This window comes from Cetorhinus maximus, chromosome 16, assembly GCF_964194155.1.
Source record: "Cetorhinus maximus chromosome 16, sCetMax3.hap1.1, whole genome shotgun sequence".
In the NCBI taxonomy this organism is placed as follows: domain Eukaryota; kingdom Metazoa; phylum Chordata; class Chondrichthyes; order Lamniformes; family Cetorhinidae; genus Cetorhinus; species Cetorhinus maximus.
The window spans coordinates 75,770,172-75,797,977 of NC_135894.1; the positions used below are offsets into that span (position 1 = coordinate 75,770,172).

Sequence of the window (27,806 nt, forward strand, 5' to 3'; positions counted from 1 at the left end):
TCTCTGAGGTGGGACATCCTGTTCCTGAGGGGCAGAAATCCCACTTCCAGCCTTTTGACGGCTGGTGTTCCCCTGGACAACTACCCCTCCGCCCCCATCCCCCAACATTTTAACCAGGATTGGGGCGGTGAGGGAACATCACCACCACTTATAACTCAGCCCATCGAGTAAAGGAGCTGCAAGTCTTCTCTCCAACCACTCCTTGTATATTAATTAATTATGGAACATTGAATAAGCACAAGAGCTTGCTCATTTTTATACAGGGATGTGGTTAGCATAGTGGTTATATCCCATTCCATCAGTGTTCAGCCTGAAGGCAAGTCCTTGGCTCATTGCCTGTTAATGCTTCATTCTGTGCTGTTTGTCTTGGCAGTTTTGTTAGTGGTGATTTGCCATTACCTTCCACTCACAGGGGCAGGTTAATGAAGTAGGGCCTAAGTCTCCCTCAGCTGGAATGGGAATCAAACCCACACTGTTGGCATTAATCTGCGCCACAAGCTAGCAATCTAGCCAACTGAGCTAACTATTCCGATAGTGGTTATATGACTGGGCTAGTAATCCAGAGGGCTGGACCAATGATCCAGAGCCATAAGTGCAAATTGCTGGCAACTGGGGAATTTTTTTTTATTCATTTACAGGATGTGAGCTTCGCTAGCTAGGCCAGCATTGTTTGCCCTTACCTAATTGCCCTTGAGGTGATGGTGAGCTGCTTTCTTGAACCGCAACAGTCCCTGTGGTGTTGGTACATCCACAGTGCTCTTAGGGAGGGAGTTCCAGGATTTTGACCCAGCGACGGTGAAGGGATGGCGATATATTTCCAAGTCAGGATGGTGAGTGGCTTAGAGGAGAACTTCCATGTGGTGATGTTCCATGTACCTGCTGCCCATGTCCTTCTAGATGATAGTGGTCGTGGGTTTAGAAGGTGCCTTGGTGAGTTTCTTGTAGATGGTACACACTGCTGCCACTGTTCATTGGTGGTGGAGGGAGTGAATGTGGATGTGGGGCCAATCAAGCGGCCTGCTTTGTCCTGGATGGCGTTGAGCTTCTTGAGTGTTGTGGGAGCTGCACATCCAGGAAAGCAGGGAATATTCCATCACACTCCTGACTTGTGTCTTGTAGATGGTGGACAGGCTTTGGGGAGTCAGGTGAGTTACTCGCCACAGGATTGCTAGCCTCTGACCTGCTCTAGTAGCCACAGTGTTTATATGGCTAGTCCAGTTCAGTTTCTGGTCAATGGTGACCCCCAAGATGTTGATAAGTGGGGGATTCAGTGATGGTAATGCCATTGAATGTCAAGGGGCAATAGTTAGATTCTCTCTTGTTGGAGTTGGTCATTGCCTGGCACCTGTGTGGTGTGAATGTTACTTGCTACTTGTTAGCTCAAGCCTGGATATTGTCCAGGTCTTGCTGCATTTGGACATGGACTGCTTTAGTATCTGAGGAGTTGCGAATGGTGCTGAACATTGTGCAATCATCAGCGAACATCCCCACTTCTGATCTTATGGAAGGCAGGTCATTGATGAAGCAGCTGAAGATGGTTGAGCCTAGGACACTACCCTGAGGTGCTCCTGCAGTGATGCCCTGGAACTGAGATGATTGACCACCCACAACCACAGCCATCTTCCTGTGTGCTAGGTATGACTTCAACCAGCGGAGAGTTAAAATCATTTAATTAAATCTGGAATGAAAAGATAGCATCAGTGGTGAAAGTATTTTTTTTATTCAGGTTCCATCCTCTTGCTAAGGGTTGGTGCAATGTTACACCAGTCACTTCTACTGTAAGGTGTCCTCACTGCCTCCTGATAGTTCATGTTTGCCCATTCCTTGATGTTACTTGCCCAAGAAACTCTTGATCTTTATTGGCTCCTTTTTCCATTGACGTGGCCTTCAAGCAGCAGTGCATATTGTAATGAAACTACTAGGTTGGCATAAAAACACATTGGTTTCACCCATATCCTTTCAAAAAAAATTCTACCACGCCAAACTCGGCATTGGATTTGGACATGACAAAGGCACACCCAGCCCAAGTGACCTTGCAAAGTCCTCACTGATATCTGCCAAAACTGGGAGAACTGTCCCACTGACTATTCAAGGAGCAACCTGACATTGTCATACAGAATCATACCTTTCATCCAATGTCGAAGACTCCTCTATCATTATCCCTGTGTATGTCCTGTCCCACCAGAGGTGGCAGCACAGTGGTATAAAGTTGTAAGGGAGTGGGCCTGGAAATCCTCAACATTGACTCTAGACCTCATGAAGTTACATGACATCAGGTAAAATATGGGTAATGCAACCTCCTGCTGTTTACCACCTATTGTCCTCTCTCAGTTGATGATCACTATGTTGAACATCACTTGGAAGTACCACTGAGGACAGTAACAATATACCTCAATCTCTGTCACAAAGAGTGGCTCATTAATAATTTCCTCAAAATGGTCCAAATGTCCTGGTTTTCAGCTTTCCCATTTATTCTGCAGGAGTGGAACGAGTTCGAATTGAATTTAGGTTTCCGCATGAACCCCAGATCTGCTGCTTTGCGCTACAGTCAGTGCAGTTTGTGACAGTATTCCCTGCAGTCGACACAGTGTGCCACTTTGCTCCACAGCGCGACATTACATTTCTGGATAATGTGTGAAAGGCACTTCTGGGTCACGCAGGCAGAAAATGGGTGGCAGGAAGACAGGAGGTGATTGAGTTGTTTACATTCGCAGAGCGTGGTTTCTTTGGAACTTGACTTTGAAAAGGAGAGATCCCAGTTTATGCCCACTTCACCTGTTTCAACGGAGAAGGTGCAGCACCTGAGCAGCTGCAAAGAGAAATCTGTTTGTGTTGTGAGGGAGCATTACCTCAGAGTGTCCCGGTTTTCGCTTTTGAAAATCTGATCAACCTAGCTAGAGCTGATTGCCAATCATTATTGGCCAGCACTTTCAATGGCGGGTCTTCCTCCCACTGCAGGGCAGAAGTCCCACTCTCACCTACTTAAGGCTACCTGCTGCATGTTATTGCTGCAGAGTGGCCTTGTTTAATTGTTTAAGCTGGCGTCCGGCATTTCTTCTGAGGGGACGAGCAGTACACCCCCCACCAACAACCCCTACACCCTGTAAAATCCAGCCCATGGAGTGAGAAAGATATGATGTAGCATCGTAATTTAGAGATGTGACTGGTAATTATCATAGATCACTGTTGACATTGAGCATTGGAATTCATGTTACAGCACCATCTAGTGGCCAGAACTGTAATTATTTTAACATTGGAATTACCATAGGGAATGATTTAGCTGCAGGGTTTGTCCCGCTTACCCATCAAGACATCAGCAAAAGAGCTAGGGCAACAGTGGAAAAATTACACCATTTCTCCAGTGTCGCCACAGCTCCTTCTCTGAAGTAACAGTGGGCAAGTGAGAGAAGCCAAAATGGAAATTCAATCATATAGGTTTTCATGGAGTCTGTGACCCAGGTGGGAATTTTAGTATGTTTTGGATAATGACTGTTCTCATCAACATTGCCAAAATCTCATTAAAGAAACAACAGGGAAATGAAGTTCTAGCGGGAGGCTTTTGAAATAAATGGGATCCCAATGATTTCTCACTTTCCTCAAGCTGAACTCCAGCTAGAGTTAGATATGTATTCTGAGTGGTTGAAGAGAGGATGGTTCATATAACAAAATATATTATATAACACAAACTATTATACTGTTTCTAAGCTACTTCTTCCAGTGTTAGTTCTTTTCTTTAGATTACAGTAAATGAGCATTTTGTATATTTTGATGGCATTGTAAAAATGTGAGAAATCACTGCACTGTGCAGCAAATACTATCACCACATGAAGGCAAAAGGCTCAGTAATAAAAAAAATCACAAGGAAAGAACACAATATTGGTATTGTTGAGTGACCTTGTTTCTGTTGTGGTCAATGTGACAATTATTAGTGGAGATGCTTGTTACTTAACAACCCACATCTGGGTCCAGGCTAGAAAATCTACATTCATTGCTCCTGTGGCTGAGATTCCAACGAAGTTTTGGCAGTGGAATAGACACAAACCAACAATTGGTACTTTAAGATTAATTGTGATTAATTGAAGATTTCAACACATTATTTTGCATTTGACATGAACCACTTCAACTGAAATGATGCCCGCATCTTATTTATTTCCATTGACATAATGCTGTAAGGATGATCAGGGGTTCCTATCCATGATTAGATTGTGTAGGGAGTCAGAATGGTTCAGTTGGTAACACTCTGAGCCAGAAGGCCCCAGTTTCAAGTCCCACTCCAGGACTTCTTAGCTACAGAAGGAGTGCACCTGTGGCTCACAGTGGGTTATCAATCAGTCTGCAAAATCCTTCCAACACTCTATGCCATTCTCCAAGAGAAGAAAGAATGTGAAGATACACAAAGCCAAACATTTAATTCTGTAAGCAGGAATTATATCCAAGCTCACCGCAGAACTGTAAAAATTAAGAAATATCCTCTGTATCCTCAAGGATTCCTGAATCAGTTCAAAACCAACAAATTATGTTTGACATGCAATCACAGTTATTTTGCGGTCCTTTCCTTTAACATGTCATCTGAAGGTTCAACACCTCTGATATTACTTTGTGGTGTCAGTTTACAGTGATGGCTTAAAATCCTAAGATGGGCTCAAATCCATAATCTTCTGATCCATAGATGAGAGTACGGAATCAAGCTATCATGAATTTACTTGGAAAGTGTCTTAACCACAAATGTGTGATGTGGTTAAATTACTGGAAATCAAATACAGCAACTGACAGTACCCCAGAAACAAAGTACCCAGCCACCTCTTGATTGCGGAGACATGAGGCTTGGAAAGGTCTATGAGGGGATTAAAGGAGAAAAAACATCAAAAAAGTGCATGTTTTTTATGGAAAATATGCTAAATGTCTAACCATGAAATATCATGATTTACCTTTCCTATTGTACACCCTTTTCTGCGTTGAATTGATTTTTCTACTCCCAGTACTATTAACGCTTGTCCCTCCCTTCTTTATTTATCCTTCCCGCCAGCTAGCTCTTGGTATGAAGTTGAAGCTAAATTAAAATTTAAATATCAGTGCCAACCTTGCTCAAATTTTCAGTTGTTTCTGCCATTTTTTTTTTGCAGTCACCTATGAACTCAGGAGAGTTAGGATTATGCTTGTGTGCTATCACCTTATGGTAGACAGTGCTCAATGTTATTGTAGTAATTATGGTTTTATTTAGTGTGTAATGTACCTTTAAGAATAATACTTGTCAGGCAAGATCACATGATCTGTAGTAACCAATGGGAGGGTATCGCAGGCTATCTCAGCAGTCAGTGAAGAGATAGAGCTGGAGTTGGAAGCACACATGTAGTTGCTACTGAGTATATTGTCAATATAAATGTTTCCACCCAAGAAGTGTCTTCAGATCAACTCTATCACTAATAGTACAACTTGGCCACCTTACAACAAACTGGCGATGAGGATAAAACAGGGTTGAACTGAAGAAGTTGAGTTAAAAAGAAATCGGCACTGTACCTCACCCAGTGATTGTAAGTAGCAAGCTCTGTTAGAATTGATGAAGTTATCCTCTCTCAAAATGCTGCAATTTGGGAGAATTGATCCTTTTAAACCAGCCACAGACGATTGGTCTCAATACATAGAATGCCTCACGTTCTTTTTTCAGACGAACAAGATTACGGGGGAAGGGAGGAGGCGAGTGATCCTCTTGAGTACATGTGGGAGCAAAGCCCACAGTTTGGTTGAAAGTTTGATGGCACCCAGTGCCCCAGGTTCGAAAAACTTTGATGAATTGGTGGACCTCATGAAGGGTCACCTTCAAAGCAAGCCCTCAGTCACGATGCAGAGGTTCAGGTTTAATTCGTGAAATAGAGCCCTGGGTGAGACAATTGCATGCTATATGGCAAATTTGAAGCAGTTAACGGAGCATTGTGAGTTTGGTACAACTCTGAACGACATGCTCAGAGATCGTATAGTGCGGTGTGAAAGAGGACTCTATTCAGAAAACATTATTGTCCGAAGTGAATCTGGATTTCAAGAAGGTGCTAGAGATAGTGCTGGCCATGGAAAGTGCAGTAAGAGATTCAAAAGCAATACAGGTTGCGCAAAATAGCGCTGTCTTCCACATTGGGCAGGAAACCTCAGCCGAAAGAGGAACGAAAAAGCGAGACTCCGCCAAGAAATGGGAAAGAGCTAGCCGAAGAATAAAGAAAAATAACTTAGCAGCGAAATTGTAGAATAATTTGGTGGAATCGAGCAGTCTTTTAGCGTTGACAGTTTTCAAAAATCGAATGCTACTATTGTCACAGAAATGGACATATGATGAGGCAATGCAGGGAAAGATTCAAGCAGGCTTGTAAACAAAAGAAGAAACCCAATGAAATCTACAATGTAGAAGAGCCTGAAACAACAAATTCAGACATTTACTCATTGTTTAATCTGAAAGTTGGAAAGACAGAACAAATATTTGTCACAGTGAAAGTAAGTGGCAAACCTGTTAGAATGGAAGTGGACACGGGAGCTTCCGCTACAGCAAATGGGGAACATACCTTCAGATATCTGAATTGTTTTTTTATAATTCATTCATGGGATGTAGGCTTCACTGGCTAGGTCAGCATTTATTGCCCATCCCTAATTGCCCTTGAGAAGGTGGTGGTGAGATGCCTTCTTGAAGCGCTACTGTCCACGTGGTGTAGGTACATCCACAGTGCTGTTGGGAAAGGAGTTCCAGGATTTTAACCCAGCGATAGTGAAGGAATGGCGGTATATTTCCACATCAGGATGGTGAGTGACTTGGAGGGGCACTTCCAGGTGGTGGTGTTCCCATCTATCTGTTGCCCTTGTCCTTCTGTCTTTCCAACTTGAATAATGGTGAACATCAATTAAATTTGGAACGAACAGATGCCAAGCTAAAAACATATACTTGAAGACATTCAAGTAAAAGGCATAAGCAGAGTAACTGTCCATTATGGAAGCTAATTGGCAAAGCTATCCTTGATGGTTGTAGCAGGTGAAGGGCCATGCCTCCTGGGGTGAAATTGCTTAACTGAGATTAAGTTAGAATGGTATGAAATTTTCCAGTTGAGAGCAAGTGGGCTACTAGAGCTACCTAGAAAGTACGCCACTGTCTTTAAGGACGAACTGGGGAAAATCCAGGGCCTGCAGGCCAAGATTCATGCGGATCCAGAAGCAACCCCTCGCTTCGTGAAGGCGAGACTGGTCCCATATGCCCTGAGAAAAAGTCAACATTGAACTGAACAGACTAGAGAAACTGGACGTTATACAATCTGTTCAGTTCTCAGAATGGGCAGCACTAATAAACCCCATCCTTAAACCTGACCAAAGCATCCCAATTTTTGGAGACTACAAACTGACTGTTAATAATAACTGTCTAGCTAAGCTAGACAGACACCCCATTCCAAAAACTGAAGACCTGTATGCCAAGCTGGTAGGAGGGACAACGTACACAAAGCTTGACGTGAGTCATGCTTATCAACAACTAGAGTTGGAAAATGCCTCCCGGGAATTTGTCACAATTAATACCCACAAAGGGTTGTACCAATATACACGACTGCCTTTCGGTGTCTCCTCTGTTTGTGCCATCTTTCAGTGAACAATGGAAAGCTAACTGCAGAGACTGCTCCAGGTTGTAGTCTATTTAGATGATGTATTGGTGACAGGATTCACTGAAAAACAGCATTTGGCAAACTTAGAAGAAGTCCTAAAACGTTTCTTGCAAGCTGGAGTGCATTTGAGAAAAGAAAAGTACACGTTCCAAGCAAGGGATGTAATCTATTTGGGTCACCGGGCAGATTCACAGGGCCTCCACCTGGTTGAGGAGAAAGTAGGAGCCTTAAGAGAGGCACCTGTGCCAAAGAACACCTCAGAGCTCGAATCATTCCTAGGAATGATCAACTATTATGGGCGATTCTTACCAAATTTGTCTACAGTGCTGGCCCCCCTGCATTCTCAACTCAAAAAGATCCAATGTTGGTCTTGGGAGGCACCCCAGAAAGAAGCTTTCATAAAGGTGAAACAATTGTTGCACCCATCCAATCTATTAGTGCATTATGACCAGACGAACGAATTGGTGCTGACATGTGACACATCTCCCTACAGACTGGGAGTAGTGCTCCCTCATCAGATGGACAACGGCACAGAACGGCCAATAGGTTATGTATCAAGAACGCTCACCATGGCGGAAAAAGGACACTCGCAGATAGAAAAAGAAGGCCTATCCATCATCTTTGATGTCAAGAAATTTCACCAATACGTACATGGCTGCCATTTTACAATCATTTCAGACTACAAACTGCTAGGATTATTTCGTGAGGCTAAGGCATAGCCTAGCTTGAACACAATGATGGGCTTTAATTCTGGCAGCATACGAATACATTTTCGTACATACACCTGGCAATCAAATTACAAACGCCGATGCCCTTAGTCGTTTGCCTTTACAAGAAAATGATGTGCATCTCCTAGTTCCACAGGAACTTGTTTTACTGTTAAATTTCTTAGATCCCTCGCCAGTATGTGCTCGACATATCAGAGTCTGGACAAGTTGGGACCCAGTCCTATCTCAAGTATGAGAACAAGTGCTATGTTGTTGGTCACAGGAGCCTGCATCTGACAAAATGAAACTGCATTTCACAGAAGACATGAAATAACCAGCCAGGATGGCATCTTATTGTGGGGAGCGTGAGTGATAGTTCCTGCAAAGGGAAGGGAGCCACTTTTAATTGAACTATACAGTGCCCATCCAGGAATTTCCTGAATGAAGACCATAGCACACAGCTATCTATGGTGGCCTGGGATGGATGGCAAAATAGAAAGTTTAGTAAAGCACTGTGTGTAATGTCAGCAACTGCAAAAGTTGCCAGTGACAGCTCCATTACACCCCTGGGAGTGGCCAGGTAGACCCTGGGTGCGGTTACATATTGACTACGTTGGTCCTTTCCTGGGAACAATGTTTCTGCTGATTGTCGATGCCCATTCAAAATGGTTGGACGTATATGAGGTGAAGTCACCAATGTCAGCCGCTACAATTGAGAAACTACGTCAGAGTTTTGCCATTCGTGGACTACCAGAAGTAGTTGTTTCCAATAATGGCACAGCATTTACGAGTGCTGAGTTTCAACGGTTTATCAGTCTCAACGGTATCACTCATGTAAAAACTGCACCGTACCACCCTTCCTCAAACGGATTGGCCCGAAAGGATGGTTCAAACATTCAAGGCAGGCATGAATTAGCTAACTGGTGATTCCTTGGCAACCAAGGAATGCTTTCTTTTTCATTACAGGACTACCCCTCACACAACAACAAGTATCACACTTGCGGAGTTATTGTTGAAGCACTGTCTCAGGACGAGATTGGGCTTAATAATGCCAAATTTAGAGGATAAGATGGAAGGGAGTTATGGAATCCAGAGAACGAGACGCAACTGGTATAGTTGTGAGGAAATTTACCATGGGAAAGCCGGTAAAAATATGTTAAAAACTTCGGGGAAGGACCAAAGTGGTTACCGGGTGAAATATGTGCAGTGAGGTGGAAGGCTGGATCATCCATAAACATGTGGACCATTTAAGGGAGAGAGAGACAAATCACCAAGATTTGGTTCCACCGGTGATCTTGACCAGGGCTGCGTATCCTGTTGAGGATACTCAACCCAGGACTGACGTGTCTGATGTTCCTGTAAGAGTTCAGGATACAGAACTGCAGGTGCCCATCAAAGTACCTAATGTTCAGGCAACTCTGGAAAAGGAGGTTCCTGACAAAGAATCTGAAGTTGTGGAGCTGCGACATTCCACATGTACCAGGAAAGCACATGAAAGAATAAACTTGTAAATTCCTTACCGAGTGTAAATATTATGTTGTCTTGAAAAATGTGTACTTGTAAATATATGTTTAGCCAGGTTAAAGGGAGGGGAATCTAGTAATTGTGGTTTTATTTAGGGTGTAATGTACCTTGTGTGTAATAATACTTGTTAGGCAAGATCACATGACCTGTAGTAACCAATAGGAGAGTAGCGCAGGCTGCCTCAGCAGGCAGTGTAGAGTTAGAGTTGGTGTTGAAAGCACAAATGTAGTTGCTGCTGAGTATATTGTAAATATAAATGTTTCCACCCAAGAAGTGTCTGCAGATCAACTCTATCGCTAATAGTACAACTTGGTCACCCTAACAGTTATTTAAAGGGAGCCTGGCTGTATGATTCTTTCACCCAGTGCACTTCTGGATTGAATTGGTTTCCCATATACTCGACTCTGACACAGGAGAGCAGCGAGTCAGATGGAAATTGTGTAAGTGCAGGACAGTCACGCATTTTATAATCCTGATTTTGCATTTTATTCTCCAGGAGGTAGGTAATGGAACAATTTATATTGTTACCTGGTCTACCTTTGCAGGACCTTAAAGGCAGGGTTTGAGGGTATGAGAAAAAGATCCAAAGGAAATTAATCTGACAGTTTATAACAATATCAAAAAGGCTTGTACCTGTTATATTACTGAACTGCTGGAAGATTGTGGCAAGAGTTGGATTGTTTGAGTGAAGGCAAAAATATCCAGTCACCTTTAATTGAGTTTTTTGCTCTTTCGACAATAATCTGCACAAAAGCTACCAGAAAAACAAATTGGTCAAAGGAAAAGCATGATTCACCACTACTGAAGGTTAATGGGAGCTTACATTTGGAATTTTCCTGTTAATAAGCCAGTTACACTACAAAGTTTGTATTGGCAATAATGTATTTGAGTTTCACTCAGGAAAGCAACAAGTAACTCTTCCTTTCAAATGTGGTGTCAGGGGTGTGAGGACACCTCCAGGTACTGTAGGATGGCAGCTTGTGAGTGAGACTCCAGGAAATGGAAACTTTTCAAATTTTATATTGAATATTAAAACAATGGAGCAGTCAGCTCTCCACCTTCATCAAAGTTTAACCAATGAGCAGAGTTTTTATGCATCTCCATTTTCCTTGGCTGACATACAATGTGTAGCTAGCACTATGTTACCGACTCTGTATTGTTCAGAGGTCAGTAGCTCTAACTATAGTAATGCTCTTATTTTATAAAACTCTAAAAATACTGAAGTCCAATCAGCTTCAGCAATCCCAATATTAACAACAGCAACTTTCCACCTCAACTAAAAGAAAGACAACAGCATTATATATTCTGATTTGGGGAAGAGCATGGCACTGGAAGAAAATAATTTTACTTGACATCTGTGTCAGAGCTTTCTGTACTTTGGATACACCATTTCAACAGCAGTACCGAGTATTGTTGTACAGCTAACAGCAATATCCTTTAGGGAACCTCTGGGACAGCAATTCAAATTTAGTTTCTGCTTTATACAGCTAGAGGGGAGTATTGGTTCACATCTATCTCATCAAATCCATTTTCAGGGATTCATTCCTTTTCCTTTTTGAGACTTTAACGAGCCTATTTTCAAATTAGCGATGCAGCAGCTGCCGTGTGAGCTTCTGTGATTATCATTAAGACTGGCACTCCTACCCAGTGGATACTGTACACTGCCCGTCTCAGTCCCTAATTCAACCTTAAACCACTTGCTAAGGAGAGATTTCAACCTTATTTATGCATAATCATGCAAATATCTACAATTGTCTGTACACCTGTCACTATATATTTGTTAAATGTCGTGTGATCCTGTATACAAATTGTGTCATCTAGACATGTAAAATTCAAATTGATGCGAGTACAACGAATGGTCAGAGATGTCTTTCCACCTATGCATATCTTACAGGTGACATTTTATGGGTTATTTGGAATTTTAAATGCAGTAAGCCATTGGTTGGGTCACATAGATTTGAATGGTTCTGAATTGATTCACATGTCCACAGATAAACTGAAATTAGATGCTCTGTTTTAGAATTGGAGGACTCTTTAAGGGGAGATTTTCCTGGGGCTGTACACAGGTTCACTGGATCATCTGGGTGCAGGGACTATGGTGGATTGAGGGATTTGTTTGCAAAGGAACCAACCTGGGTTTTCCCCATTATGATTCGGGTGTTTTTGGCTCCATACGCTACCTGAAAGTCCACTCCAGGTGCCAATCATGCTTTGTGTAAATAATAATTTCAATAAAATCAGTCTTAAGTCTGCCTTTTACTTGTTTGAACCTGTATCCTCTTGTCCTACTTTCACAATTTAATTTAAAGGTATATTCATTCTGGTAAACTATCTTATGTACCTCTCTAGGATCACCTCTCAGATACCTTCTTCCAAATTGTAAATCCCAAGTTACTCCAGCCTTTCCCAATAGTCCTTCTAACACAGGGGATCAAATGATCTCAGAGGCTTATAGGACTGGGAGCTACTTCAAGTGAAGTTCAACTACTCTTCAAATGTCACTGTGCTGGGCTGTGATAGACAAGTGTGATTTTTTTTAATGAAAAGGAACCTCTCGTGAGGGCTGTGGGTTCAAGTCCAACTGCAGAAATTTGAATTTATAATCTAGGCTAAAATTTGAATGCAGCACTGAGGGAAAGCCATCTTTTTTGGGGGAGACATTACACCAAACTCAGGTGAATGTAAAAGATACCATGACAACACTGGAATAAAGAAGATGATGTGCTATTGTAACTAATAAGAGGGAGCTGGAGTCAGCCACATGTAGCTGAAGTGCAACTGAAGGAAGAGAAGTAAAATGAGGAAAAAGATAAGTATGAGAGGGGAAAGAAAAGAATTCTCTGTATTCCATGCAGACTAAAATTGAATCAATGACCCTCCCTAGTTTGAATGGTTCAGCTATTGAATGGAATACCTCACTGGCCCACCAGGGGAGACCTGAGCAGGGAAGTTGCTAAAGTTGTTCCATGGGTTTAACATTTTAATTTATTCAAGCAAACTCATGATGCCCTGATTATATTTTGCTCCTCCGTTCACCAGCGCATTAATATTGTTTACTCTAAGAGTTTTTGTCACCACATGCTTTCCATTTGAGGTCCCAACAGAGCCAAATTGTGTGAAATGTGGGAATGCACAGTCAGGTGAGGTTATGAACATGTCCATCCACTCCAACAGGTCAGGAAGCAGGATGCAAATTCCATGGCTGAGTTAAAGAGCCACAGCAAAACCCACTCTACAAATTTTCACGTCCATCACTATGATCAGGTGCAAAGGTTAAAATTCTGCTTATAAAGTTTGTATCACTCAAGCATCAGGTACTTCCCATATCAGACAATAGAAGGCAAAGCATTCTGTTCTGACCTTCGATGGCACCACTGTCACTGAACCCCTGCCATCATCACCTTGAAGATCACCATTGACATGGCATGGATCAGCACTGTGATACCACAGCTACTAGACTCAGTATCCAACCTACACTGGTTGCAGTATATACTCTGTACAGGATGAATTGCAACAACCCACCAAAGATACCAACTCATCAACAATGTCTTCCTCTCCTACAACCACCATTCCTGAGAAGAATAAAAGCACTAATGCTATTGGACACCATCACCTCCAATTTCCCCTCCAAATCACACACCATCTTGACTTTGAAATATATCACCTCTCCTTCACTGTCGCAGTGTCAATACCCTGGAATTTCCAACCTAACACCACTGCTCAAGCAGCATTAACACACTAACTGCAGCAGTTCCAGGATAAGGTTCACCATCATTTTCTCAGAGTAGTTAGGGAGAGGTGATAAATGTAGCCTGGTCAGTATTGCCCACATCCCCCCAGAAAAAGGTTTAACAAATATTCTTTTTCATGAAAATACTGCCCTTTTAAATCTACATTCACTGACTTATTTGCATGGGATGTGATAACCACATTCTGGGAACTAGCCATGTTTTCAACCAAGTTTAATTTGCTTAGACACCAGAGCAACAGAACATCATGAAAAATGAGCATCATTTGACTAAACCAAGCATCTGCTGCTATTGTAAGTGATCCCGGATACTTCAGTCACCCATTACTCACACGCACTCTGAGTACACAGTCAAATCCTGACAAACATGCAACTTTGCCAAGAAATGTTATAGTTGGGTCACGATCATACATCTACTAGGATTTCAAATAGGTGAGTCATACTTCTCTTATCCTCTGTTGAATCGAAGTTAGATTTATGGACAATGCCATGCCCTGATAGGAAATAAAACATTTTAGCTGCCTGAAATGTACCTTTGGCAGGCTGCTGATTACAGTGTGCCAATAGTTTTCTTGCTGAACTTCATAGATAACAAGCGTATCTATAGCAAAGCTTAGGTTGCAGAAGCATCATACGTTCTCTTTTTTAACTAACTGTATGGAACAGGACTCTGTGTCTGTGGGTGGCCACTAAAGAATGTGGCTGCAATTACTAGGATTTTCCTACAGACTGCCTCTAACCAAGATTGATAGTTATCACTGATAGTCCTGGTGTGCAAAGACAAACCATAGTAAGATTGTACTTCATACAAACATGAAATGAATTCCAATTATAGGCAACATATGTGCATCAGGCTGCATTTAAAATCTTGTTTGCACAATATAGTAGTATAGCTAATGCTAAACTACAGAAGACCAAAGCCCATCTTGTTCACTTTCAATCATCCTGCTAGTCAAAAGATACAAGAACATGACGTCGTTGACTAATCATGGCCATGCAATCTCTCTCAATTAGTCTACACCACGTGCCTTCCCTTTGAATTAATATTTAAGTTTAACATGATACCAAAGAAGCCTCTCACCTATCAATTTGTTCCCAGATTAATTTGAATCCAACAATTTTTATGGTCCCTATACTCATATCAACCCAAGGTGAAATATGAACCGTAATGTAGAACTTAAGTCTCAAGTTCTCCTATCTGGAGGTTTGAGTCACAGTGAATCCTGCACTGATATGATTATGACTGTATTGGGTTTCAAATAATATGATAACAAATTGGTAGGCAAGTGGTTAATCTGGTTTTCTTTAGAATTAATGCTGTGCAATGTGATTTTGGTTATTAAATTAAATAGAATCATAAAGATAAGCCTTCATGTGGGCTTTTGGTTACAATATAAGTCTGCAATGCCGCCATGTGTAATTTATTTCCTGGTCATACTCAGTCTTGGTAGTGCAGATTTCAGATTGAAAATTGATGCTCTCACATTGTGTCACATGCAGGCTAAGAATTCAACATTTCCTTTTAATGTATAATGGAATGTTTTTTTAACTTTGCACTTAGGAGGCCAGGTAAGTTGTTTCGTTTTGCTCACTGTAAAACATAGGTTAACATGTAAATAAACCACACGGATATTTTCATCATGTACTAATGCATGTTGTGATGTTGATGTGTTCATCCTTTGTAGTCGAAAATGACCATGACATCAATTAGAATTCAATGGGTTAAGTTTAAGTTTAAGCACTAAAGGATCTCTTGCGTGTTGGGCACACATGGATTGTTGAAACAGAAGAGGTACTTTTTGGCTCTGGACTTGCAATTCCTATTGGCTAGGGTGATGGTTCCATTCATATAGTATGCCACTATATTGTGCAAACAAGAATTTAGGTGCAGCTTGAAGTGGTTATGTTGCCTGTAATTGTAATTCATTTCAGTTTAGTATGAAGTACAATCTTACTATAGTTTATCCTTGCACACCAGGACTATCAGTGATAACTATCAATCTTGGTTAGAAACAGTCTGTAGGAAAATGGCCTTTGCTAATGAGACTGTGCCTTATAGAGCAATCCTGTGCAAAATCCTCCTATGTCTCATGAGTGATATTGAAACTCTTCAGTGATAACTCCAGAGTATCCTTGAAGCGCTTGTTCTGGCCTCTATGTGATGTTTCCCTTCAATTAGTTCACCTCAGAAGAGGTTTTTTTGGCAAGAGCTCATCAAGCATTCTGGCAACATGTTCTGTCCATCTGTCCATCTTATCTGATCCCTCTTCAGCAGACTGTGGATGTTATGCATATCGATAAGGGTGAGAATCTCAGTATTAGGAACCTTATCTTGACAACTAATCCCGAGTAGCATCTGCAAGTAGGTCATGTGCAAATGGTGCAGCTTGTTGGCACGCCTGGAGTAAACTGTCCACATGTCACAAGCGTAAGAGAGTAGGAAGGGCAACTGCTCTGTAGACTGTCGTTTTTTATGGAGAGACTAATTTCTCTTTGCTTCCAGACAGCTTTTTGCAACTTGCCAAAGGTGATGCTGTCCTTAACTGTTCTGGTGTTGCTTTCATCATCAATGTGAACTATTTTGGAGAGGGAGCTGCCAAGGTAGGTAAATTTGTCAACTGCTTCAAACGTTTGGCCATTGGCTGTAATAGATGGCTTCATGTACTGTTTCTGTGGGGGCAGGATTGGTATGTGACTTCAGTCTTTTTGGTGCTGATGGAGACACCAAAGTTACACATGCAGGTGAGAAGCAATCCATCCTATGTTGCATTTCTTTTCTGAACAGGCAATTAGGGCACAGTCATAAGCGAAAAGAAAGTCACTAACCAAAGCTTCATGCAATTTGGTCTCAGCTTGAAGTCTTCTCAAGTTGAAGACTGAACCATCTGTGTGATATCTAATATGGATGCCACTTCCGCTAACACAAAATACTTCAGGAAAGATGGCTGAGAACATCATACTGAACAGGGTAGGAGACGACACACACTCACTCCATTTGTGACTGGGAAGGCACCTGAAGAGTCTCCACTCTCCAGGATGTGAGCAAGCATGTTGTTGTGGAATTGCCGTAGCATAGTGAAGAATTTTTCTGGGCAGTCAAATTTTGCCAAGATCTTCCATCAGCCCTCACAACTAATTATGTCAAAGGCTTTTGTCAAATCAACAAATGTTGAGTAGAAGTTACAATTCTGCACTTAGCATTACTCCTGGAGCCTATGTGCAGCAACACCATGTCAACTGTACCACAGCCTTTTCTGAAGCCACAGTGACTCTCTGGTAAGAGGTCCATTGGAGATGCAGTGTCAAATAGTGTTTAGCGGGACTCTTGCAAGTATTTCCCCCCCAGTGCACAGAAGCAAGATTCCTAGATGGTTGTCACAAACTTGATGATTTCCCTTCCTTTTGTAAAGGTGAACAATTGATGCATTTTTGAATTCCTGAGGTATGGCTTCCTGTTTCCACATTATCTGAAATAGTTTGATGAATTTGTCAGGGAATAATGTTGTGATGTGATGCGATGCATCTTTAAGGGGGTGTGTCTTAAATGGCTGTCAATCATTACTACCTTGAGACAGGGTGTGAAGTATTAGTAGCCAGTCTGCAAGCAGCAGGGTAGAGGTCAGATGTACCATACTTAGTCTCCCAGTGAAATAGCCTTATCTTCAAATACAGAACCCATATTAATGTTTCACCAATCCTTGTGTATGATTGGTATGTTTATGTTGAAGAGAAGAAGAACATAACATGGTGGCAGATAGTGGCAGCACATTTTTTGAAGATTTGACTAAGCTTCAAGCTTCAATCCTTTACATGCAAAAAAAACGTGTGAAAGTGAAACAACCACCAAGATGCACCATCTGTAAAGCTTCTGCAGCTTTGTAGGGATTCTACACGCCGCACCTCCATTCTGGGATTGCATCTCACTCCAGACAGCAGATATCGGGTCCCAGTAAGATTCTTTGAATTTGGGAGCGGTTAATTAGTAAAAGTCTAACTGCTGCAAAGTTTAAGAACAGAAATTAAATAGCTGAGTGCAGGTAGCCTCATTTTAAGTAGAACTCCACAGACAGGAGAATTCATTACTGCTGAAGCTAAATACTGGACTAAAAAGATGAGTCTACCCAGTAACAGCTCCTAAACAGCTATAAGAAGCCTGTTAAAAAGCTTTTTTTCACTGTTTGCTTTCACTTTTGAAGTCTGCAGCCATTTTCCTGCCTAAATTACTGCTTTGTGGGTGACGTTTGGCGCTAAAACCGGGGAAAAAATATCAGAGAACAGCAGCACCACCATTGTAGTTAAGGAGTAACCTATGATTAGCTAAAGAAGTGACCATTAAAGGTACTGCACCTCAGAGCTAAATTAACTCTATGAGAGCCGGAGGAAACTTGTCAAAGCTGTCAAAAGTTCCAGATTTATGTTATGGTCATATTTTAGCATTAAATATTAGCAGATGTTATGGTCATATTTTGGCATTAAAAAGCTAAAATATGACCATAACATTTCTAACATTCAATTAGAAGGCAGTGGATTTCCTGAGTTTACTTTGTTCTGACAACATGTAAATCTACATTTTCTGGACCTCAATGTTTCCGAACCATTAAAATTAAAATTCCCAGATGCAACAATGGCCTCCACAGACTTTACACATCAGCACTGTCCAATTGCCTTCTGAAAAATCCAGGTAAAATACGGCAGACACTTGAAGTTCAATTACAAGTGAAGCTCAACTTCACGGGCTGGTCAGATGGGCTGATCAGTGGCAAATGGAATTTAATCTGGATAAGTGTGGGGTGAAGCACTTGGGCAGGACAAACAAGGCACGGGAATACACGATGAATGGTAGGACCCTGGGAAGTATCGAGGATCAGAGGGACCTTGATGTGCATGTCCACCGGTCCCTTAAGGTAGAGGGACAGGTAGATAAGGTGGTTGAGAAGGCATATGGGATACTTGCCTTTATTAGCCGAGGCATAGAATATAAGAGCAGGGAAGTTATGCTGGAACTGTATAAAACGCTGGTCAGGCCACAGCTAGAGTATTGTGTGCAGTTCTGGAATCTGCATTGTAGGAAGGATATGATTGCACTAGAGAGAGTGCAGAGGAGATTTACCAGGATGTTGCCTGGGCTGGAGAGTTTTAGTTATGAAAATAGATTAGATAGACTGGGGTTATTTTCCCTGGAGCAGAGGAGATTGAGGAGGGACATGATTGAGGTGTATAAAATTATGAGAGGCATAGACAGGGTAGACAGGAAGGAACTTTTCCCCTTGGTGGAGGGATCAATAACCAGGGGGCATTGATTTAAGGTAAGGGGCAGGAGGTTTAGAGGGGATGTGAGGAAGAGTTTTTTCACCCAGAGGGTGGTGGGAATCTGGAACTCACTGCCTGAAAGGGTGGTAGAGGCAAAAACCCTCATAACATATAAGAGGTATTTGGATGTGCACTTTCAATGCCATGGCATACAAGACTTTGGGCCTAGTGCTGGAAAATGGGATTAGAATAGTTAGGTACTTGTTTGACCGGGGCAGACCCAATGGACCGAAGGGCCTTTTTCTGTGCTGTAGACCACTAGGACTCTATGACTGTATGTTGCCCTGCTATACCATGCATCAATTGACTGTAGACAGAAAATTATCAAATGTTCCTATGCGTGGCTGAAAGGAGTTAAAGGCAAACATGTTGAGGTGATATTACTTCTGATTTATAATGCAATCCCCACACTGGAGATTGGAACCAAGTGCCTTTTCAGCAGATGTTCTAGCCAGTAGTGTTCTTATCTTACAAAATTCCAAAATTACCCTCAAACAGCATTTTCCAGACACAACAGTAAATTCTGCAAAGCCTTTTGGAATGTTTTCATTGAATAATGCTTATTGTGCTGTTGAGCTATTACTTGTGTTTTCATTTACATTGTAAACTCAAGAAATGTCACAATTTTACTTTCTTGAAAAATTTGCCTGTGGTTGCTCACTTCCCTTAAATTGGTAGGTCAATCAATTTATTTAAAACTTCTTCAGAGCTTTTCCAATGTATTCAATCTTCTCTGACCTGTCGATATAGCTTAGCGTCATCAACAAATTTTATATTAAAGGACGTACCCTTCTAAGTATCATTTATAAAGAGTGTAAGCAGCAGAGGGCCCAGATTGCAGTCATTCAAGATGGAATCATTATAATTTGGAAGGGCAGGAAGTTTAGAGGGGATGTGAAGAAGAATTGTTTCACCCAGAGGGTGGTGGGAATCTGGAACTCACTGCCTGAAAGGGTGGTAGTGGCAGAAACCCTCATAACATTTAAGAAGTATTTCGATGTGCACTTGCTATGCCATGGCATACAAGGCTATGGGCCTAGTGCTGGAAAATGGGATTAGAATAGTTAAGTACTTGCTTGACCGGCGTAGACTTGATGGGCCAAAGGGCCTTTTTCTGTGCTGTAGACCTCTGTGACTCTATAACTTCAGAATACAGAGTCAGGAATTAATATCCTTTGGGCTACGACCAAAAGAGACCACCGACCAATTCATAAGTGGATGCAGAGACAGGAGGCATGACTGCAACTTCATGGCAGCAGAGCTGGCTGACAGAATAATTGTGCTCATGATGGCATCTATCTCAATGGAAGTGTTCCAGAAAGACATCTTGGACCAATCCTGAGGTTACACCATAGAAGCACTACTACAAAGCAGACATAAGTATAAAGCTATACTAATGGATAGGCAGAGTCTACAGGCTATGTGTAATTCGTCCACCATTGGCGCGACAGCCAATGCAGGCCAGCCAAGTGAGCAATGTGGGTGATGCAGTCTCATACATGCACCCAGAAAATGCCCAGCTTTTAATTCTGCAGCCAGAAATGCCGAGAAACCCTTTTGTGGCTAGAACATGGTCTAAGACGCAACATAAACAAAGCAACCCTAACTAGCATTCTGAAAATGTACAGCAGCCTCCAACAAAGATCACTATGACTAAGTCTGGATGGATAAGCAAACTGCCGATATGTTTACAAGAGACTTGTAAATTTATTGCTCTGTGTTAAAGTACATTCAGATGCAATGTTATTTTATTTTGCTGTCATGTAAATAGTTTGACTCTAAGGGTAAACCTTTTGCTTAGAAAAAAAGGGGATGTTGTGATATGATGACATGCATCTTTAGCGGGTGTATCAAACTGCTGTCAATCATTACTATCTCAAGACAGGATGTAGTAGTCTGCAAGCAGCAGATCAGATGTATGATGCTTGGCCTCCCAGTGAACATCATCTATAAATAATTTTATCTTAAAATAAAGAACCCACATTATTGTTTTATCGATCCATGTGTATGGTTGGAATATTTATGTCAAAAAGAAGAAGAACATAACAAATAATGTGCTTCCTGACTCGTATATTTTACCTGGGATCACACGTGACCCTGGTGCCATGCCGCTTGACAGGAGACCAGCCAAAGGAACATGTTTTTTGATTCAATCATTCAATCATTGGGGTGTATAGCCTACATATCTGGCCACTGCACCGGCATTGAAATTTGTACACGACATTGCACATTTGTATGGCAGACAGAGTGTGTTATTATGTAGTGGCACATGAGTGATATTTTGATCTAATAGGATGCAGCCATCAGTCCAAAATGATGTTCTGCCTACCACACAATTGAGCAAATCGTGTATGCTTTTCAGTATTGATGTAATGTCAGATACATACGCCATACATCTCAGTGATTGGCTGATCGAATCAAACAACATGTTCCTTCAGTTGTTTGTAACAGGTAAAGCACAGATTGTACTCAACATCCTGTGCTTGCAAAATTCAAAACAAAACATCCACTGTTAGATGCACTTGCTGCACAATCCTGAGTGAGCTAACACTAACAACCAGTTTAGGATAATGAGTCCAGCTCGTAACGCAGTTCTTTTACGTTTTCTAGAAGAGGCACACATTCATATGCGAGGACCCAATCTCTGAAAATAAACGGAATATGAATTACCTGGAAACTTGGGAAGCCTATAGTTCCGCATTGCTTTATCCAGGGCAGCACCTTGGCCAGTCAGAGTCGACTTGCCAATCTGTCAGTGTTCTTTTATCTTGCAGTCTCAGTTGTTGTGATGGTTTGAAATTTGGTATTCTTGTGTTTGGCCTGATGAGTGCAAGAAGAAAAACTTCAGCAATATCTCTCTCTTTTCAGCAAATTCAAGTTCTGTATTACCAAGCGGCTGATTGCAGCTTTGTTATCAGCAAGTGACATATTGACTTCAATTTGGGTCAAGTGGACAATTGCCTCATTATTAATTTCTGAGGGTTGATTCAGGACATTGTTAAAATATTCTGCCATCCAGCCAGGATTTTGGTCTTGTCTGTAATCATTGTGGTCCTGTCAGTGCCAAGGAGAGGAGAAATTTACTACCATAGATTGTCTTTAGGGCATCATAGACGTGTCTAGCATTTTTACTGTCTTGTAACTGCTCGCATTTTTTCTGTATTTTTGCTTCACCAGCAGCCTTGCATCTCTCTAAGCTTTGACTGAAAGATCTTGTGCATGTTGTTATAAGTGGCTTTCTTTGAAATAGATGAACAGTTGTTTCGGTGGGCTCAAAGAAGACGGTGTTTCTGACCCAGCAGAGTTTCAATCTCCTCATTATTTTTGTCAAACCAGTCCTGGTGCTTACAGGTATTAGGTCCCAGATGTTCTAAAAGTAGAGTGCACCAGGGCTCTGAAGGCTATCTGATCATCTTCCACGCTGTGAGAGATTAGATTTAATATGCTAATATACAGTGGGAATTATGGCAGTGCCAATGAAAATCTACCAAGCAAGTTAGTTGTGAAATAATGCAGAGGCAGCTGTACAGAACAAAACTCCTAGCATCAGATTGATTTGTAATGGGAGTACACATGCTCACCATTTTTACTTCAAACACCACCATCAAGAAACATGGACTCATTGGTCAGTCATTTAACTATCAGTTGTGGAATTTTTCTGAGTGCAAAAGGGAATTAGGGGCGCTGGAGGTTGAAAGTTCAGAGGCCGGGGAGGAGGTTTAGAAGCAAGGGAGTAGGAAATCAGAAACCGGGTAAGGGGACAGTGGTGGTGAATTGCAAGAGGAGTACTGGCCAGCCTTCATGACATGTGGGGCTGGAACAGAACTACCGCTTCTCCTGGTTTCAGATTTAGGTAAGTGCATTTCAAAGACTTTCCTTTTTGTTAGGAGGTAGTCCCAAGGTCCTGTTTTAGGTGTGGGCCCTGGGTATCCATTTTACCTTCAGTGGACAGTGCATGTCTAGCTGAAAATGTGCATGTCGTTCCTGCCCATCATATTAGTAAGTTTGTTAGTGCTCAGAAAATGGGTGCTTCATGCTCAAGTTTGAGACCGGGAATTCGTTGCCCAATGTCTTTGATATTTGGCAAGAACGGGTTCAATAATTTATTCAGTAGCCTGTGTAAATCCTGCTAGGAGAGTGGTAGGGTGAATGCTAATATAATCTACGGAGCAGGCTCGAGGGGCCGATGGTCTACTTCCTCTCCTAATTCGTATGTTCGTATGATCTTGTTGATGGAAGGCAGTTCAAATTCCTTCCTAGGCAGAGAGTGGATGGTGAACCCTAGACTGTTCCTTGACCAGGAGTTAAGGTGAAAAGGTTAAGGATTTATCTAGTGCCCTTGATTAATATTTTCATCAGGGTATTAATGCGCAACAAAGACCCACCAAATTGACAGATAATGGAGATTGCTATGCCATTGGTTTTGCTTCAATATCATCCCGATCTTATAGGTGAAAAGTCACTTTGCTAGTTCATTGGGTATCTCATATCCTAATGTTACATGATATGTAATGTTTCATCTGGACTGCTACTGTACTCATCCAGCATCTTAAACCTGTTAAGCACTTGACCAGATTTGGACTGTAATCTGTTGAAGGTGTCTAAAGTTACCATATATTTGCTGACAGACAGAAACTTCCAGTACTAACCACAATCCTCTATCCCTTTAGGAATGGGTTAACAGTTCACCTAAAGGACACTGTATATAATTGTAAGACTGTGGTCTCCAGCAAGAAGGCCACCAGCAAATCCCTCTGAGTGATTCAAATGTCTGTAAAGTTTGCAGACAGTTGAAAATGCTACAGCTCTCATTCAATGAAATACCTCATTCACAAAGCCTTTGTTGCTGAAATAGTCCCCGAGTCGGTATGTAGGCTTCTACCAGTCAGGAGGATCTTCTGTATCTAGCAAAGTATAATCATAAAAATATTACAAGTACGCTCCTGACTTTCTGAATAGCTCCTAACACAATATTAATTTACTCCTCTCCTGTTCCTTTTGATTCCTACACCATGTACCATTCCCTCAAATCAGGGAGGACAATCAAGCTTTACAATTTAACTATCAATAATTTCAAAGCTTTATATATAAATAAGAGCAAAACCTTTGACTGTAAAATAGGAACTATTCCTCTCCTCTAACTCTGCTTCTGAAGTTTACACTTAGTCTTGACTCCGTATCTGCAACGGGATATCAGGTAGTATTACCAGCCAGTTAACGTACCCAATACTGGTACAAAGCTGTGAGGGAACAGTAGTGAGTCACCCTGCCAGCTTACATTGCTCTGTGGTTGGGAAAAGGTTGCAGACATTTAAATGTTGAAATGCAATTGAACAGCCAGCTCTTCATTAACGTTTCAAATATAAAGGCTGTCCTGTGAAGCACACAGCTATTATTTTATGCATAATGCTATTGTTGTAAGGTGGCCGAGTTGTACTATTAATAATAGAGTTGATCTGCAGACACTTCTTGGGTGGAAACATTAAGTTTATTTACAATATACTCAGCAGCAACTACACGTGTGTTTTCAACTCCAACTCTATCTCTACACTGACTGCTGAGGTAGCCCATGCTATTCTCTTATTGGTTACTACAGATCATGTGATCTTCCTTAACAAGTATTATTCTTAAAGATACATTACACACTAAATACAACTATAATTACTACATTCCTCCCCCTTTAACCCAGCTATCCACATTATACTTACAAGTACATATTTTTCAAGACAACATAATATTTACACTGGGTGAGGAATTTACAAGTTCAGTCTTTCTGCTGATTTCCTGGTACATGTGGAGTGTCGCAGCTCCACAACTTCAGATTCTTTGTCAGGAACCTCCTCTTCCGGAGTTGCCTATACATCAGGTGCTTTGGTGAGCACTTGCAGTTCTGTATCCTCAACTCTTACAGGAACATCAGGCATATCTGTCCTGGGTTGAGTATCCTCAACAGGAAACACAGACCCGGTCATGGTCATTGGTGGAACCATATCTTGGTGATTTGTCTCTCTCTTCCTTAAATGGTCCATATGTTTACAGATGATCCAGCCTTCCACCTCCACGTGGTCCTTCCCCGGAATTTTTCACGTATACCAGCTCTCCCATGGTAAATTTCCTCTCACGACTATCCCAGTCATGTCTAGTTTTCTGGCTTCCCTGACTCCTTTCCACCTTCCCCTCTAAATTCGGCATTATTAAGCTCAATCTTGTCCTGAGACAACGGGCTGAATTTTGCTCTTGATGGGCGGGCGACTGACTCGGCATCAGTGGGCGGGCAGCCGATTGCCGCCGCCGAAAGGGGCCCCGCCGCCATTTTACGTGGGCTGGCCAATTAAGGCCCGCCCAGCGTGTCGCCCGACAGGAAGTGCTATGTGCTTCCTGTGCAGGCAGGGGGTCGGGGGGGGGGGATTCCCCAACTGCGAGAGTGTGCTCTTTCACGCATGCGCATGATAGAGCGCACATCTCCCTGAGGCTAAGTGCTGCCTCAGGGAGAGCGCTGAAAGGCTGTGAAAGAATAAAATTAGAACAATAAAAAAATCATTAACATGTCCCCCTCATGTAAAAATGTCGCACGAGATGGGACATGTTAATGAAGTACACAGAAACTTTATTAAACTTTTTTAAATCCGAAAACAAAACTCATCCTGCCGAAGTTTGCATGGGCTCCTCAAAATCCCCGTCAATTAGTGACTTAATGGCCTTAACAAGGCCTTTAATGAAGGGCGGGCGCGCGTCAAGCTGCATTGCGCACCCGCCGACCTAAACATCGCAATGCCGCACGCTGACGTCGGGACGCTCGCGCGACATTTTAAGCGCTGCCGTGAGGGCTCCACAAAATTCAGCCCAACGTTTCACCAATAACTCTGCAGGTGTGACACCTGCTGTTGTGTGAAGGGAAGTCCTGTAACAAAAAAGAAAATGTGCTAGCTTGGTTGCCAAGGAATCACCAGTTAGCTTTTTCATGCCTGCTTTGAACGTTTGAACTGCTTCTTTCGGCCAGGAAGGGTGGTACTGTGCAGTTTTCACATCAGTGATACTGTTGAGGCTGATAAACTGTTGAAGCTCAGCACACGTAAAATGGTGGCGGGGCCCCTTTCGGCGGCGGCAATCGGCTGCCCGCCCACTGATGCCGTTATCGGGAATGACTACTTCTGATAGTCTGTGAATGGTGAAACTCTGATGTACTTTCTCAATTGTAGTGGCTGACATTGGTGACTTCACTTCATATACATCCAACATAGTCAATGTGTAACTGCACCCAGGGTGTAATGGAACTGTCATTGGCAAATTTTGCAGTTGCTGACATTGCACACAGTGCTTTACTAAATTCTCTATTTCACCATCCATCCCAGGCCACCTTAGATAACTACGCGCTATGGTCTTCAATCAGAAAATTTTTGGATTGGCACTGTGTAGTTCAATTAAAAGTGGCTCCCTTCCCTTTGGGGGAACTATCACTCGTGCTCCTCACAATAAGATGCCATCCTGGCTGGTTATTTCATGTCTTCTGTTGAAGTACAGTTTCATTCTGTCAGATGCATGCAGGCTCTTGTGACCAACCATGTAGCACTTGTTCTCGTACTTGAGACAGGACCGGGTCCCGACTTGTCCAGTCTCTGATATGTCGAGCATATACCGGCGAGGAATCTAAGAAATTTAACAGTAAAACAAGTTCCTGTGGAACTGGGAGATGCTCATCATTTTCTTGTAAAGGCAAACGACTAAGGGCATCGGCGTTTGTGATTTGATTGCCAGGTGTATGTACGAAAATGTATTCATATGCTGCCAGATTTAAAGCCCATCATTGTGTTCATGCTGAGGCTATGGGTGGTATAGCCTTGTCCTCACTAAACAATCTTAGCAATAATTTGTGGGTCTGGAATGATTGTAAAATGGCAGCCATGTACATACTGGTGAAATTTCTTGACACCAAAAGTGATGGACAGGCCTTCTTTTCCTATCTGCGAGTATCCCTTTTCCGCCGTGGTGAGCGTTCTTGATACATAACCTATTGGCCGTTCTGTGCCGTCATCCATCTGATGAGGGAGCACTGCTCCCAATCTGAAGGGAGATGTGTCACATGTCAGCACCAATTCTTTTGTCTGGTCATAATGCACTAGTGCAACAATGATTTCACCTTTATGAAAGCTTCTTTCTGGGGTGCCTCCCAAGACAAACGTTGGTTCTTTTTGAGTAGAGAATGCAGGGGGGGGGCCAGCACTGTAGACAAATTGGGTAAGAACCACCCAAAATAGTTGACCATTCCTCGGAATAGTTTGAGCTCTGGGCCGTTCTTTGGGGCAGGTGCCTCTCTTATGGCTCTCACTTTCTCCTCAACCGGGTGGAGGCCCTGTGGATCCACCCGGTGACCCAAATAGATTACCGCCCTCACTTGGAACACGCACTTTTCTTTTTTTAAATACGCTCCAGCTTGCAAAGAACATTTTAAGACTTCTTCTTTCTCACACAGACTTTAATCTTGGCCTTCTTTTTGACTTCACTATTGGACAGACTTCTCTCAGATGCAAGCTCAACTTGTCTGAGCTCAGTGGCTGAGTCTCCCAAAATTTCATTATCTTGGGAAATTCTGCAACTTTTGCTTCCAAAGCCTCTTTGCCTTCATTGAGCTGATTCTTCAGCTCTTTGCTAGACAGCTAGCTTCACTGAGCTGGCACTGCCTTGGAGTTTATCTGAACTCCTGTCTCCTGTCTGTATCCAGCTATATATGACTCCCAGGGCTACTTGTGAGTCCTCTCCAATTACCAGGGCTTCCCTGAGCCCTCTTCGTATTTCTTCTGCTGTGCTTCCATTCTACTGTTTGAGACATCCTTAATTTCTTCATGTTGCCGAATGGTGACACATCACTTTTGTATTTGATCTTGAAGAACAATC

The 27,806-nt window shown here is 42.2% G+C and overlaps 1 long non-coding RNA gene across 3 annotated transcripts in view; it reads left to right on the forward strand.

Annotated features, from left to right (window-relative positions):
- The first annotated feature begins 13,915 nt into the window (after positions 1-13,915).
- The window catches only part of LOC144691725 (uncharacterized), a 73,679-nt gene continuing 59,788 nt past the window's right edge, over positions 13,916-27,806 (forward strand). For 2 of the 3 annotated variants that reach the window (XR_013579195.1, XR_013579192.1), the window contains exons 1-2: positions 13,916-14,036; positions 16,108-16,205. This is a non-coding gene — a long non-coding RNA (uncharacterized LOC144691725). Of the gene's footprint in view, positions 14,037-16,107; positions 16,206-17,425; positions 17,554-27,806 lie in introns of those variants that run through there. The other variant, XR_013579193.1, reaches the window with a different exon arrangement.